Source organism: Diuraphis noxia, unplaced genomic scaffold (assembly GCF_037042655.1).
Source record: "Diuraphis noxia isolate RWA-SAM2 unplaced genomic scaffold, SU_Dnox_SAM2 contig0003, whole genome shotgun sequence".
Classification (NCBI taxonomy): Eukaryota; Metazoa; Arthropoda; class Insecta; order Hemiptera; family Aphididae; genus Diuraphis; species Diuraphis noxia.
In genome coordinates this window covers 6,029,508-6,047,372 of record NW_028301713.1, presented here as the reverse complement: position 1 = coordinate 6,047,372, position 17,865 = coordinate 6,029,508, and the positions used below count along the sequence as shown (strand labels likewise).

Genomic DNA, 17,865 nt, shown 5'->3' with positions numbered 1-17,865 from the left:
AGATTTCTACATGATTTTATACATGGGTTTTAAATACATTTAATAATTTGACCATCTATAAAACTATATATTACAGCCGTACGAGTAAAATATAATTATAATACAATAAACCCTATAAAAAAATATAATACTATTTATGAAAATAATTGTTTTTCCAAATAATAGAAATCCAAAACAATCAGTTCTATCTGTAAAACTTTTTTTGCAATCCTTTAGAATGTAGGTATATGATATCATTATCATTTATACGAAATGTATATTTAATTTTATATAAATATAGATAAAAATAAAAATAAATTGCATTTTTTAGAGCATTATTCAGAATTTCAGGGTATTAAAGCAATTTTTAGGATAATCAACTCCCACCCATACTTAATACACATTTTGCACTAACATAAGATTTTAGTAGCGATATACATTGACTCATTGTCACTATTATTGCTTACTTATTTTTAAACTATTATAATCATAAAAAAAGGATTTTGTTAAAATATTTATTAAATAATAGTATACTACTTTTTAAATAAATTTACCACACAAAACTCTTTACTTCTTTAGTAATATATAAATTGTATTGGAAATGTATTATTAAATATAATATAATCATATTATTATAAGAATAACCAAGCAATAATGATAGCTGCGTTTACCAGACTTAAGTCATACATAGTATAACGGTAAAAACTTGTATAAAGTAAATAATAATTTTCAACAACATTTATTAGCTTGTTTATTATACAACCTGCGCATACCATGTCTTAATGATGAGTTATGACAAAATCCTAATTTGGGGTTCGTATCCCATCGTCATAATTAAAAAAAAAGCGGGAAAGTGGGTATCGCTCTACTGTACTTTAGGTGGTGGGGTGGACCTCTGACTCGTGTAGGTTAGATTTGAATGCAATGATGATAGGTATCATTGTATACGAAAAACGATTCTGAACGGAGATGATTTGTCAGTCTAGGATATATTATATTTAAATATTGTCATATATTCTATTTTGAAACAAATATTTTATTTTTCAATTAAGACGCATTTTGCATAAGGCATGGTTAATCAATTAGTGTAGTTATCATGTAGTTATCATAATTCATAATACCTTATATTATAATCATAGATATACATATACCTTGTTTGAGGATAAATCGTTATCATTACGCGATTTCATAATAATTTAAAACTCAAACCCTCAAAACATTTTTCCTATAATGATGCTTCAAATAGCTATAGAGAAAATTTGAAGCAAAACTTATGGAAAACTTGGTGTTAGATTTTATAATCTTAGATATAAATACCAACAATCTTATGAATTTTGAACTACAAAATAATTCGCAAATATTCATGGTTTTAACTTTTAACGAATTTTTGTTAATATTTGAAATTCAAATGCTTATAAAAATTTAATTATATAAGCGTGTCATCTATCGATAAATCGAACGTGTAAGCCAAAGTGTATGTTATACAAGGAATTTATTTCGGAAAGACCGACAGATGCGTTTATTAACTGTACATGATGTGAAGCGAACATTTAATGTATACTATATATAATATATATATATATATATATATATATATATATATATATAATATATATATATATATATAATAATCATATATTATGATACTATCTTGTTTACATTCAATACATAACGGCAATCTACTAAATAATATCCGAATGAATTGCGAAAATGTTATTTCTGCAGGCTATAGAAAACTAGTTTGTCGTGAAAAGTTTCGTATAATTCACCAATAAAAATTAAAATATTGATAATATCTAGTCTAAACGGTACTTTGAATAGGAGTGATTGATATTATATTTTTCTAAAATATATAAAACCTATACTTATTAAGTATTTTCATTAGCGCGTAAGGAAAAACTTCAGTCAACCGTAAATATTTTCAAGAGAAGTGCAATCAAGAGCAGTATGTATAAAAAAATATAATTCGGTTTATTATAGGTATGTTTCTTTTTCATTTGTCCGCTCCCAAAAACGTATAACAATTTATTGCACATTTATTTATTTTTTCATCACAATTTCGCTTTGGCTTATTATAGCTCTATAGCTTGTAATATATATATTAAACCTATGCAGTATGCACTATATACAGACACACACATATATACAATCATATTATTTTTTATTGGATATTTTCGTAGTAAAATATTCATCCATGCGATTTACTTTTCATTTCAAGTAAATTGCGGAAGACATTCGAAATTTACTCGGTCACTATAATACTACATGATATAATATTTCAAGTTTTGGATCTTATCGATGAAAGAATAACTTTTTCAAAAATACTATAGGAATTGAAATATATAAAAAAAAATATAATATAATTGCGGTAAAATATACATTATAAATCTTATAAATAATTTTTAATTTTAAAGAGACCGGGGAAAATAAATAATGATAACCGATACTCATGGTACCAAAATTTGAAGAAAAAATTATTACAAAACAGTAAACATTTTATCATTTTTTATAATAAGCTTCAATAAACAACTATTAAAGCTCAACAGTTATATGTAGGTATGTAACAATAAAATATTCAATTCGTATAGTAAAATAACAAACATGATACAGAAATAAAATAAACAGATAATAATTAATAATGATTATATAGTAGTATGGGTAAATAAATATAGACCTAATTTAATTAAGTAAATGTAGAAACACAAAAACCTGTGTATTTTTAATTTTAAACATTAATCAAAGTATGATATTATATATTACAATATTTAAATCACAAGATTTTAAATCTAAGTATATATAAGTAAAAAGCATAAAATTTATTTTAATTGCTCACAATTATTATTATCCATTGCAATTCATTATTATTCATTCAAAAAAGTCTGTCACTTGTAAGTGACATATTTATTTTTATAAAAATTATGTTAGCTGTATATTTCTAATTTTTTTATAGTTTGTTTTTGATATTGTATTATATAATTAATTATAAAAATATTAGATAAATTTGAATTTTACGAATTATATTGATATTTATTATTTTTATACACCTTCCATCCAGTTCCATGTTTGATAAAAGTTTCTATAATTTTAAAATAAATTATATTTAGGTACGTGGACCAATTGCTATCAATACAACGGTGGATATTTTTAAATATAGACAGGGAAGACACGTATAATGTCATTAATGAGAGTGTTAAAGTTGTTGGATAATATTAAGTATAACTTTTAATAGTGGTTTTCTACAAGTTCATTAACCGTTTGAATAATACAGGGTGATTTTTTTATCATGAACCACTCATTATTTCAAAAAGTATCAATGTTTTTTAAAATATTTTTTTACAAAGTTTCATATTGTTAAAAAAACAACGTTTTTATGAAAAAATTATATTTTTTAATATTTTTTATCCTTATAATTTTTTAAGTTTTTTACTTTTTTGAATGGCAACCTAGAGTTTTAATTTCATATTCCAAAGCAGAATATTTTTCTAAGTATTTTGATACGTAAAAATCGAATTTTGGACGAATAGTTCATGAGTTATAAGTATTTAAAGTTTAGATAAGCGGAGTAGTGGACAAACATTTTGCGGGGTAACCCCGTACCACTCCACTCCGCCAATCTAAACTTTAAATACTTATAACTCATAAACTACTCGTCCAAAATTCGATTTTTACGTATCAAAATACTTAGAAAAATATTCTGCTTTGGAATATGAAATTAAAACTCTAGGTTGCCATTCAAAAAAGTAAAAAACTTCAAAAAGTATAAGGATAAAAAATATTAAAAAATATAATTTTTTTATAAAAACGTTGTTTTTTTAACAACATGAAACTTTGTAAAAAAATGTTTTCAAAAACATTGATACTTTTTGAAATAATGAGTGGTTCATGATAAAAAAATCGCCCTGTATATGATACAATCAAATCTATGATGATATGATGTAAATTCTATTTTGAAGGAAAAAATACGAATTTGTTCCACCACAGCTTCTATTAATTTTCACAGACATATCGCGCATGTATATTATAATATTAATAACGTTAATTAATTAATTTAAGAAACATGAATTATTATCGACCGTGACGTAAATATTTTTTAATGGGCGTAATAATTCATTACACCTCTCCTATTATACTCGTAATGTTATATACATAATCACACACACGTATATATTAATCAATGTATACGTAACCGCAAGAACATCGTAAAATGCTGTTTTTTAAACAGATTACTATTATACTCGTCTTAAACGCCATTCGACTAGTATTATAAAAAATATACACCTGCGCTATTTTACTCGCACGTTTTAGGTGTGGTTTTATACATGTATTACCACCTACCCCCGCCAAAACTATACAGCTAGTGCGTCTGTATAATGGTCTATATCTGTTACCCATAGTCTTGCAAATATTGAATAACGAAAATGATGGGATGATGGGAATCTTGTAAAAAACCGGTCAAGTGCGAGTTGGACTCGCGCACCGAGGGCTCCGTACAAACCTGTAGGTATATAAGTAAAAGTTCACCCATCACGACAATCGAGTCATAGTTATGGTATATTTTATTGCAAAATGAAATTTATAACATTAAAATATTGAAAGCTGGAAGATAAATAAATACGATAGATAAATACGTAGATAAATACGCGTTCATGAGGAAAAAGACTAGAAGTTTAAAAATTTTTTTTTTTTTTAAAGAAATTTACAATCTATACCTTAGGCACAATGAGTAAATGTGAAACAGAATATATACAAGGTATAAAATTATTTGAAAAAAAAAATATGTGATCTAACTAAAAATTTAAGGTTTTCGGAATTTTTCTGTTATATGTGCGATAAAACATTGCTTCATACCGAACTTCGAGATTCTAAATCAACTTGAAGTACCCTATAGGTTTTGATTCCCTCGCAAGTAGTCGCGAGTTTGAAAATATGCGGCTTAAATTGTTATTATTTCTTTCGATTGCGTTGACATAAAAGTTTGATTTTGTTACAGTTTAAAGGTATTATAGACTTAAGTATTTAATATGAATTTTAATTTAATACCTCAACGCGTTCATGCGATAAGGAGTAGTAACTTTGAAATTTTCAAAATTGTCAAAAATATTTTTCAAAAATATTTTTTTTTTTATATGATGAAACTAAAAATTTACGGTTTTTGTAATTTTTCCTATATCTGTACTATAAGACGTAACTTCGTACTAAATTTCAAGATTCTAAGTTCACGGGAAGTACCCTGTAGATTTTGATTCCCGTGCGAGTTTCGAAAATTTGCGGCCTAAATGGCTGTATCTTTTGATTTCGTTGGCTTAGAAGGTTGATTTTTCTACAGCTTCCAGGGACAGTAGACCTGAATATCATATATAAATTTCAGTTTGATACCTCCATGCGTTCCTGAGAAAAACGGTCTTGACAGACGGACGGACGGACAACAAAGTGATCCTATAAGGGTTCCGTTTTTTTCTTTTGAGGTACGGAACCCTAAAACCGACAAAATACCACCATTCTTATGACACAAAATATATAAGACACCATACATAATATAATATACTGTATTAAAAAAAGATAAAAGTGGCTCATTCCGAATTAACTCAAAATTTACGTTATGTAAAAGATTATTTTTCACAGAGAATTATTTCAAATCAAAACATTGTTGGACAAAGCTAATGCTGCTTATCTTTCAATAAATCATTTAAGACTAACAAAATACGCATCATAATAATTGAATATTGATAGTATGAAATGTTAGTGAAATTTTTAAATTCCAACAGACATCGTCGTGTGAAAAACGTAAATTTTTTTAAAAACATTTTGACACGTGACTCGAAAAATAAATGGTGATACCCGGAGTGACACCCCTGCTCTCTACCTAAATATTGTAGTTAGTCCATTCGCTGTACATTGTTGCTGTTTCGAAAATTCTAAAAGAAGTTCAACACCCCCGACCCTGACGTAATAAATATGTATGGTGTGTGGGATCTATGTGTTCACATTTAGATGTAACTGCATGTTATTTATTTATTATTTTTTTTTTTTAATTATATATAGTGTGCGAGCGATTACAAAATTATATTAAAGCAAAGAAAAAAAGATATTATGGGGTTTTAAAAATAAGATTTTTTTTGTGGTTTTTTGCTTTTTTATGACTGTCAACGACCTCCGCAAAAATAAATTAGTAGCAATTATTACGATATTACGACATATAATATTACATTAGTACAACATGGAGTATACAAATAATGGGAAAAGCGAACTCATAACTTGTTAGAAATTGAATACAAAATTCGTTATATTGTGTGAACGTTAAAAACGCATTGCGTGCCACAAGAGAAGACAAAAACTTGTCAGAAACACGCTTGGAATGAATTTTTATTCCGTTTCATTTTGTATTTTCCTATATATGAAGCTGAAAATCACAAATTATTATTTGTGCTCGCAATCGCATTAATGCTTACTTCACGAGTATTTTTAACAACAGTGTTGATAAAACTATAATTAAAAAATCAATAACACTCGGGCCATCCGCCGTCATAGTGTCGTACGATGATCGTAATAACTATACACATATAATATACCGGATGATACAATTTTTGTTTTTAATTTATGAATGACTGTGTACATTTTTAATTTAATATTTCAGAGCAGAACATTCTTCAGTGAATACATAAAATTGAATTTATATAGAATGAGTACCTACTTGTGTATTTCAAATAACCAAATACACTACCAAGTATTTTGAAAGTCAATAATAGTTTATACATTAAGATTCTCGGAAAAATATTCTGTTGTGAGATAAAAATAAAAAATGTATCTATATTGAAAAATACAGTAAAAAGTTACAAAATTAAATTTAAAAAAGGCGGGCAAGTCGTGGATGTCGCTCTGCTGTACAGTATATGTTACAAGTGGGTTACTGTAATGGATGAAATTAAATTTGAATCCAATGATATTATATCATTGTATACGAAAAACGATTCTGAGCGAAGACGGTTTATCTATTATATTATAGATTATTAAAAATTTTCAAATTTTAGATTTAAAAAGAAAAATGTTTATGAATTTCTAGTTTGAAATAATTTGCGAATTTTCGTGATTTTCGTGATTTTCGTGATTTTTACATATGTTGTCAAAATTCAAACTTTGAATGCTTGTAAAAAAAAATTATGACTACGCATATAACAGCTCAAAACAAATCTAAATATTTTGAAAATTTTATCAAATATAGAAAATGCCTATATAAACGTTCAGTGAAAATTTAAAGTATCTGCGGTCATTTGTTTTAGACTTTTGGAATTACACCAAAATAAGAAAATCACTAAATGTGAAATCCAGTGAAAATCTAATGTTGTAAAAATTTAAATTTCAAATGCTCATAAAAATTTAATTTGAATTTCCGGTGGACTTTTTATTTGTGATAAAGATTGACAAACTTGTAAGGAATCTTGTATTAAATTTTCAAATCTTAGATTTAAAAAGAAAATTTTTTATGGAATTCCTAGCTTAAAATAATTTGTGAATTTTCGTGATTTTTCATAATATGTTGTCAAAGCTCAAACTTTGAATGCTTAAAAAAAAATTGGGACTATATATTTTTTTTATATTTCAATTGCTATTGTAAAACTATATTATGAGCCTTGTATTAAATTTTCAAATCTTAGATATAAAAGCAAAATTTTTTATGAATTTCTTGCATAAAATAATTTACGAATTTTTATGATTTTTACGTATTTTGTCAAAATTTAAACTTTGAATGTTTATAAAAAAGAATTCAATATGAATTTCTTTTATTTTTCAACTGCTATTGTAAAAATATTTTAAGAGCCTTGTATTAAATTTTCAAGCTTTTTTGTCTAATAAATAAATTTTTATCGATATTAATTTTAAAAAAACTAATAACGTTCGAAAATTTCAAATACCTATGAATAGTTCAACTTAAGTCGAAAATTTTTTAAAATTACATGGTGGATAGAGTATACTTATATAAACATTCGGTGATTCACTTTCTGATCGAACGAGGTACTGAAGTCAAAAATCAAAGCATTTTTACTGCCCCAAAACGTGATGACAGACACAAAAAAAAAACACACACACATCATGGTAAAATCAATACATTCCACTCAGAATCTAAAATCATAGTAGTTTTATTTTATGACTTCAAAGTCGAAAAAAGTATTTTTTAAATTTAAATGTTTCATGCGACGACGAGTGTTATAGCTGTTGAAAAAATCACCCTATGGCCTATACTAAAAAGATATCCGAAATTCAAATATTTTAAATTTATTACGAGGCTTTTGCATTAAAATCCTATTAGGTCGTTTTTCTTCGTTTATCTACCATTTGGTCTTTGGGCCGCCATAAAATAATATCGTATATTTTGCGATTTTTTATAATCCCAACCAATTATACGTCCTCTTCGTTCAATTTTGTTTTAAATCGTGCCGTCTGCTACGTATTCTGTTTTAATGCGAATGCAGTCGTTATCGGTGATTTACGAGATTAATTTGAAAACTCCCAGTTCGTTTAAAGTACACATTCGTGGATGAACTGCAGTGCCGTGGCGAGTATGATACTGTATTGTCTCCAGGAGACCGGGTGTTTGACCTTATACTGTTGATTAAGTGACCGTATTGCGTCCTATTACAAATCTGGGATCCCAGAAACCCACTACATTTGTTCCAATTACTTAGATGACTTACACTTCCCCCTGGACCTGTGGACTGATATGCCAAGAACAAGCGATCGCAACCATGAACTGTTGCGAATCTTTCCATTTAAAATTTTAATGCTATGTTCACGGATACTTCTTAACATTTTCAATTTCATGGAATTTTTAAAGCAGATACAGAGTGATGTGTGTATAAATCTTTGCAGCAAAGATATTAAAGAAAAAACTAAAAACCCACAAAATATTTTTGTAAATTTCTTATATTATTCAGCAATTTATTAATCAGTTTAAATTAGGAGATATTTCCAGAACAGAGTATACAAAAATGTACCTTCGAGTTCAAGCCATAAGGATAAGTTTCTTAATATACATTCAATTAAATTTATTTTATTTATATTTTTAAAAAGTCAACACAATTGTCTTAAAATTTTTTATTTTTCATAGTCAACAATATTATTAATCATACCTATAGAAAATTTCCCCTCGCTGTAGCCAGTCTTCAACCTGTAAACGGAAAGGAAAATGTTGTTGATAGAGAGCCGATACCTATATACCACTGGCATCCGATTGAAGCCGATACCTATATACCAGGGATGGGCAACTCAAAGTAACTAGTGGGCCACTTTTAAGTACTTTAAAATCTGCGGGCCGCAGTACACAGGAAAAAGCAAAAAAAAAAAAAAGATCCTTCAAATTTACTAACATTTATTTTTTATCTTTATTTATTTATGTTTACAATTATTATTTAATGTGATACTTGAGGATGAGGTTTTATATGAAGTAATTTGAAAATGTAGCGCGGGCCAGATAAAAAAGGTACGCGGGCCACCAGTTGCCCATCCCTGCTATATACCACTGGCATTCGATTGAAGCCGATATGGATACCTCCAAGTGAAAGTATACATAATCGGAAATAAAATGGTAATTGAGATGTGGCCTCTGAGTGTTTAAGAGTTGGTGGTGGGTTAGGGAATAGCTTTTGAGTAATAATTTAGTATTACCTGTTATTTTAGTATTTATAATGATATGTAGGTAGTTAAAAATATGATGTTAAATGCCTTTCATGGTGTTCGGGTGGGTGGATGAGTGGATTGAAAATTAGAATCGCCTCAGAAGAATTTCAAATTCACCCAGCCAAAGCGGATGGACATTCATATTATTCATACTAGCTCGTTCATGAATCCTTACGTAGAAGTGATTCGGGGCAAGTGGGAAATCTGACTAATAATCCAATGAGTAATGATTTCTAGATATAACTTAACGTCGACCAATGAAACTACGAAAGCAGCTGGTTATGTGCTGTTTGATTGATGGTGAGAAAAAGCGAATAAAAACCATTTGTCGTAACTTGACACGACCGGAAGAAAAAAACAGAACAAGTGATAATAAATTACAATAAATAAAACGTTTACTTAAAAAAAAAAAAATCAAAACAAATAATAATACACACACGAGCATTGACGGTTATCTCGAAGTCAATATGTATGCACTAAATTATGTGCCTCTTCTGCAGATTCCATAAAAAGTTATAAATATACACTTATATAATTTCCATTAAATTTATTTCATCTTATCCTATCAAGTTCGATGATTGTTTAATGTTGCGCAAAGTCGTGAAAAAATTAAAACGGTTCTGTAGATATGGAAAAAAGGTAGTAAACTGTTGATTTTATAATAAAATATCCAAGTCCTAACTAAATAAATTGCTGATCCTGACTATACTATAGCCTATAGGTAATAGGTTTAAATATAATATATAATAAAATAATCTACGTCAGAACAATATAAGAAAGCGATTTAACAATAATTCTATGATGATGTATACTGTATAGTATTATGTTTACGATAATAATTACCACTTAAAATTATTAATGAGCTCTATAATTCTCTATAATCGAACGGTTGTTTGTTTGATCTTCAAAATTCTAGTAAAAATCGTATTTGTTGTAAATAATACTAAATTGTATAGGTACTGATGTTTGGTGTCGATCACTCGTATAATCTCGAAAGTCTCATACTTTATGTAACTATATTTTATTATTATCCACAATGGTCTACCGTAATATTATTAGAATTTAAATGACAACTGAAATTTTGAACAGGGAAAAAAAACAATAATCTAAGCTGAGTACAGTACGCGCTTGGGTAAAACGCCAGAGTTCAATAAAAAATAAAATGTTAAAAATGCTAAATAAATAAGGTAAATACGCGCTGGAGAACGTTTAAGATTTAATTATGGAAAAAGAAAGACCGTTTGTTTTAAGTTTATAGGTATATGGACTTGATTTACAGTGATACATATTTTCGTTCTTTAACAAAAGCTCTTTGATATTTTCCGAGATCGAAATATGATAATATTGTATACGCATCCAACCTACGTACCTGAAACGGATATTATGCATATCGATGTATATTTTTTCGCTCATTCCTTTGTTTCAGAACTATATCGTATTTCATAAGCCAACAATACGTATTGATGGTCTACCGCGTCGGCTGTGGCTCAGTCGGACCGGGTTCGATCCTCGACCATCGGGCGGCATTTTTCTCCGGGCAAGTCACGGTGTCCGGAGAACAAGTGCCACCATCCCCCACTCCACGGCATGGCAGAAACCTACGGGGGTGCCCGTAGTAAGTATATACATACAAATATAATACGTCGCTATTGATTTGAACGGATGTGTATCTTTTTCCTCTTTCACTCACCCCTCTCCCTCCACCACATAAATGAGCTCACCAAATCTTTTTCACATTAAACTTGATATTTTTATGACATTTTCGAATAAAAAGATTTATTTACAAGTATAGCCTCACTCATACGACACTTCAACGTGTAGTTAATAATATTAAATATATATAATTACATAATATGAAAATATAATGATTTATGTTACCTACCTATACGGCTATACATACAAAACTTGATAACTAAATAAAAAAACAAATGGTAAAATAAAATGTTATAAATATAGATATACGGTGTGTTCGTGACATAATAAGGTACCTACCATTTAATATTTCAACTGGAACACCTAGGATTAAAATGCGATAGTCAGGAGGTGATAATAGCTAGGGAGTACTTTTATTTTTTAAATTTAAAATTTATTTCCCTCTGGATATGCGCTTCCGCAATACATCTCATTTTATTAGTGAAAAATTACAGTATGATCAAATTTAATGTTTTTGAATAATCTGCTCTAAACGAAATTTTAACGATGTTCATTTTATAATCGAGCCATAGCTAAAATTCTTAATTTGCTTTTTGTCCTTTTTGTTGATTCTACTGATGGGCCTCATAACCCGATAAAATGTCTGAAAAATTCATTTGTTATGTATACTTAAGATCGATTAGACCACATTTTAAGATATTTCATTTCATTTTTTAATAATTAACATTTTCCTAAATTTTAAATATCCAAACAAACGTATTGAAGTTGAGGAACAATATGTTTAACAAAGTGTTTTGATAAATCTCAAATAGACACATTAAAAATTCAAATCAGCTTTCAGAGGTTGTATCGCTTCATAAGATCCAACAGTATATGATTGACAAAAGATTGGTACATTTTGGTTGAAATAATTGTCCGTTTGCAATGCCCATAAAACCAAATTATTAATAAATAATAAATTTGATCATACCAACCGTAGCTTTTCCGATTTTACAATATTCGAAAAAAGGTTTTTATACAAAAATGGTTTTAAAAATAAATACTCTGCCTAAATACATAGAAAAAAATGTGAGTTACCTACTGTTTAAATGTTGTATTGCGGATGCACGGACCGAGGGAATACAAATTTGAAATTTTCCTAAAAATTTGTACTTGGGTATCTCCCTGTCACTTCCTAAAACCCAATTTCAATTCAAGGTTATCCGTTTGAAGTATGAAGTGGCACCTCAAATCTTAAACAAACTGTATATCTATGAACATTACATTTTATTTTTAGGGTGTTATCCTCCCTAATCATTCGATTCGTGTTATTTAACTTATTTTTTTCTGTCTCTTATAAAACCTACTCATTGTACAAAGAATATGTATATATTGTAGATTTCGCCAATAAAATTAAATTAAAAAAAAAATTATTTTACCATTTGTTTTTTATTTAGATCTTATAAGCTCCAATTACAGTGTTATTAACGGGTATTCAATAAGGTACTATTTAAATTTTTAATATATTATTATTATTATTATTAAAATTATTATATATTATCTTACAACAGAATACTATTGTACACTACAATGAGTGACAATATGATTAGATTTGTATAGGCGGAGTTTAAGTGGTATACTGATGGATATAAGAGCGATGTTTTACTGGTATAACGAGGGCGATATCCAATTTATACATATTTCATTTTTATAATCGTTTTTGAGTATTCTCAGTTACAGATAACCGTTAGATGTACCTACTAAATACGGCGATGAATTATCTTACACGATTTTTGTAAAATCCAAACAGAGAATTTTGATAGCTCAAAGAAGTTTTAGATTAAAATAATATTAAAAAATTTTTCCTTATTTCGTTTTTCATCTCTCCCACTATAACCATTAAATGTTAAGTTGAATATGCGTTTCAGGGCCAATGAAATTGTATTATTTGAAAAATAAACAAGCAAACAGACGTTGAAAAAACGCTACGATCCGTCGCCCAAAACGGTTATTAACATTTGTATAGTTATCTTTTTCCTTGTTTTCTTCGGTAACTAGGACTCGAGAGATGATTTTACGTAAATAAAATTTAACGCTATTAAGACTATTTTCAATCTAAAAAAAGCTTAAACAAGCATTTACATTATAATTCAGTACTCCAGAATAATCGTAGACATTAGGATTGATTTCTTTACACTGAAATATTTATTAAATTCGATTTAAAATCGTTAATATTCAATCTTTATAAACTTTAAAGAATAATAATTAAAAGTAATAATTCGTTTGAATCTTGTAATTAAACAATATTATTTAAGTAATATAAATTTTTTTGTATCTTCTTTAATTTTACTTGTACTTAAACGAATAAGGTGGAAAATAGGGAATTTAAAGTAAACAGCTTAAACAATTATGCAACGATTATAAACATAATATTATAAAGTGTAGACTAGGTATAAAATATTTAAAAATTGTACTCGCTAGTTGTTGAAATATCTTATATTTAACAAGTATTTATTTAATAAAACATAAATATAGGCATAGATAGTACTGAAGAATCATTAGAAGAATTTTAGCAAACATTTGTGTATATATTATAAAATATTATTATAGTATTAAATAGTTTATTTAAAAAAAAAAACTTTTTGTTGTATAGCTGTGTTGCGCCCAAAACATAATATTGTACTTAAATACTTAATATATATATACTTTAAGTATAATACTATATAATAAGTAAGTAAGTAAAGCTACGGTGTTCTTTATTAGATCTTTAAACTAACTAAATTCGTATGCACCGTCACGGTAAGTAACAATATAAAATATGGTCTTAAAATTTGCACTGAAGTCTGAAATAATTTTCATTAGGTAGTAAAGAAAATTCAGAATGAAATTCTAAATTCTTATTTTGTAAGATTATAAACTGCTTTATTTTGAGTATTCCGATTTAGAAACAAAACAAATATAGGTATACAACAATAAAACTGAGAAAAAAAGTCTTAAAAAAACTGTAAATAATTAATTATTTTACCACAACTTTTAAAAATAATGGTACATTTTTAAAAGCACTTTTCTGTAGAAGAAAATATATTTTTAATGACTTAATGTTAATATTTTTATTTCAAAACACTGTCTAATGTGATTTAAATTATATTAGGTATATAAATGTAGTTATGCACACATAATTGTATAGCGATTTAACAATATTATTATTAATATTCAATTTATCACAAGTCTCAATCAGTCGAATACTTTAATATATATATATATATACGATACACGAGAAGAGTTTCATGTTATTCTACTATCTATGTATATAGGTACTTGTAACCTTATTGTAATGTATAAAAAACCTGTTGGGTTATTGTTAGCGTTGCTAGACTTACTTAACATACCGTACAATACACCAATTCAATGTTATTATCGTTTTTGCATTTTGGGTAACTTTCACGGTGAATTTTAAGTACCTATACCCAGCCAATATCAATATATTTTATACCTCTATATGACTATATCTACATTATAAATGTTATTTTCTTCAAAATTACACACGAGGGTCAGGAAGAGTGTGTAAAATGAGCATACAACCTTAACGAAGCAACGGATGATTAAAAAAAGGTGATTTATAGATATATATTATATTTCAAAAACACATAGGTATAGAAAGTTTTTCGATGATACTGCAATAATATTTAATTAACAGATTAAATGTATAGACTATAGAATATAATAATTATTAGCAAATCACGTATATATTTAGTATATAATATTATAAAACTATGAGTAATAAAATTCAACATTAATAACATATAATATACATATAGTGTTCAACTCGTTGTCAGTGCTGAGATTATTGAAAGATAAATATATTAGAAAATTAGATACCAATGTAAAAACTCATTTTAGATGAAAAATTTACTTTTCCGTGTAGTTTTCAGTATTTGCTTTCGTAATTATAAGACTTTAATTTTGCATCGATAGTTATTATAGTTAATGACGCGATAAATATTGTACTAAGGTTGTTTTATTACTCGATTTATTATTAATTTTATGGTTGTAAAACATTTAAAAATTAATATTGTAAACTTAATTTTGTTTCTAAAAACCCCCATAAAATATTATAACAATACATTTGATTTTATGTAATCGCTCAGTCGTATACTCGACACTCGTATTACATATACCACTCAGACATTTACCATGATCACAGTATATTAAAATATATTCGTTTGGTTGTTGCGTCAAAAAATGTTCCAATTAAATATTATTTTATCTTTAGATACAGCGTAGACAATTTTTAATTTTTTCAGTTACTTAAACCCGACACCCTAACACTGCTCGTTTTGTATTCAAATAACAGGGCTTTACTAGGCTTCGAGTCTAAATTATATGTTCATGCCTTGTCGATCGTGGTATTGGTATTCGTATATACGTCCTCCACTGCAATGGTCCCATGATCTTTATCTTATATCATTCAAACAACGTTTATCTATAACTATTTAGTGTTCATTCAAACGTAGCACACTTTAAAAGCACACGATAATATAAAATATCTTCTACAGATTAAAAACAGATCAAAGTCTAAGGTGGCTGCGGGTAGATAGATACTCTATGATTTCATAAATATTTTATTTCATAGTCAAAATTTATCACAATATTCTGTATTTATTTGGTTTAAATTAATACGTATAATAGTGGTTCAAATTATGAGTCTTCACAAATAACATGTTTCTCAAGAACTCATAACTTCATTGTCAAAGTTCAATGATAAAATATATAATAAATAATGTGTAGGTTGGTAGTATTTCGGAGACGGCAGCATCGCGTGTCTTTACATTTTTTCGCATCCAATAATCCCCCGAGCCCGCGAGTCAATCCCATTATGATACTAGTACCAACGAGAAGAATATATTGTGCCAGAAAGCTAAACTTGCAAAAAATTTTAAAAAAATCTTAAATTAAAATTATATTTAATAAAATATGATTTTAAAAACAATATCCCGTTATGATGCCTAGCACATACTATATAATATAATATATATTATATAATTTGTTGAGCACTGACATTAAAATACCACCTACCTATTATTAGCTCAAAACAAAATTATAAATGTATTCTCCTAGACAATTCGTAAACACAATTGCAATGATAGATAATATTATTTTATTATTAGTAAGTAGTATGCATATAATTTGTCAAATTCAAGTGTGTGCATTGCATCCTTCAGATGCTCTATAAACTCAAAGATTTTTTTTTATTGGAATGGTTATACAACTTTCCAACCTGAGAAATGTTCAGACATTTTTAATGATAAGACTGATAAAAAAGATACATTTTTGAATTCCTATTCTCTTACTATCTAAAGATATTATTAAACTAACTGAACACTTTAAGACTTAAGTAAATAAATAAATAGTAAATCTTTTTTAATTCAGAATATAAGTAGGTAATAGTATTCAATTTAATATTTACCTACATTCCACCTAGATACTTGACGGTACTCGTTTCATTTCGCATTAAAGAAAAATTATTAGAATGTGGTTATGATAGTAATAATGATGTAATAATTTTCAAATCTCAGATTTTACCTATATCTATTTTGGAGGACTCTCATTATGCTAACCTGCAGGTTCAGGTTGCGAAAAAATCCCGAAACGATGTCACCCCTGATTATAATTTATTTTTTATATAGGTACGTATAAAATTCACTAGTATTCTACGACTACGGTAACTCAACAATCACAGTAATTATTACAATACTATAATAAATAATAAGTGTTTAAAATATCAGCCGCGGGCACTTACCTTGCGAAGCAGTGTCCAGACGGCCGAAGATGGGTTTGACGACAGCACGTCATCCGCACACTGAAAATAAGGTGACACGACTGTTGCAGTGTAGTTTCACGTAGGACGAGTGTTTTCCGGTCGTAACGGAACCGCGCGAAGTTAAATTTTTCAAATTATATTTACAACACGACCACGGCACAGAGATGGTGGCGATGATGAAAATGAATTACATCAATATAATATTATTATATTAAATCGGAAAGCCCGTGAAACAAAATACGGTGCGCGTCTACACGAGTGTCGAATTCCTTTGTTCTTCAAGTCGAACGGGCGCCGGCCGAACCATACGACCACGTTAAACGGACTGCTCGCCGCTTTCGGCCGAGTTCAAAGTTGTCGCCGACGCCACCGCCGCCATTGGTTACCGGTGGCGTGCCGAGCGTACGCGACGCTCTGCGCTTTCCACGGATAATAGCGCCTTCACGCTGTTCCGCGAACCGTGAATCGTGATTTCTGGAAAAAAAAATTATCTATTTTAATATTTTTTCATTTATGTAGTGAAGTTGTGAACATATTATGGTAAGTGGTAACTGGTTTCTTGTCAACACTATAAAGGGAGGGTTTCCTCTATATGCATGCGCCGTATCCACTCCACGTAAAATGTTCAGTTATGTCCACGATTATAAAGAACAGGTTAAGCATCGCGCGCCGTATCAGCAGTCAGAACTATATAGTTACGCTCCGTGTAGTTCATAAAACCGCCGAGCGCTGGCTAGATTTTTATTATTCCCAATAGAAAA

General features: G+C 28.3%; 1 protein-coding gene across 1 annotated transcript in view; it reads right to left on the bottom strand.

Moving 5' to 3' along the window:
* Window positions 1-17,444, bottom strand: part of LOC107168336 (uncharacterized) — a 268,417-nt gene extending 250,973 nt beyond the window's left edge. Inside the window, exon 1 of the mRNA XM_089221847.1 lies at window positions 17,084-17,444. The gene's annotated coding sequence lies outside the window, so the exon portion shown is untranslated. The remainder of the gene's footprint in view (window positions 1-17,083) is intronic.
* Between the last annotated feature and the right edge of the window lie 421 nt (window positions 17,445-17,865).